Genomic DNA, 243 nt, shown 5'->3' with positions numbered 1-243 from the left:
AGGGTGTTCTAGGCAATGCAACTAGGTTTCTATCAAGGGAGCCCTCGGAACCATCACCGATTGGCGTCACACTTCGGACTCCCGGTTCCTCAGTCGGATGGGGAATTTTAACAAACACTTGATCTACCACTTCTCACGGGCCTCGTATTTTAACAAACACTTGATCTACCACTTCTCACGGGCCTCGTCATCCCGGACAAAGCGAGGGGATGTGGCCGATTAGGACTCGTATAGGCCCGATAT

This window comes from Ipomoea triloba, chromosome 16 (assembly GCF_003576645.1).
Source record: "Ipomoea triloba cultivar NCNSP0323 chromosome 16, ASM357664v1".
Lineage (NCBI taxonomy): Eukaryota > Viridiplantae > Streptophyta > Magnoliopsida > Solanales > Convolvulaceae > Ipomoea > Ipomoea triloba.
This window is presented reverse-complemented; position numbering follows the sequence as displayed.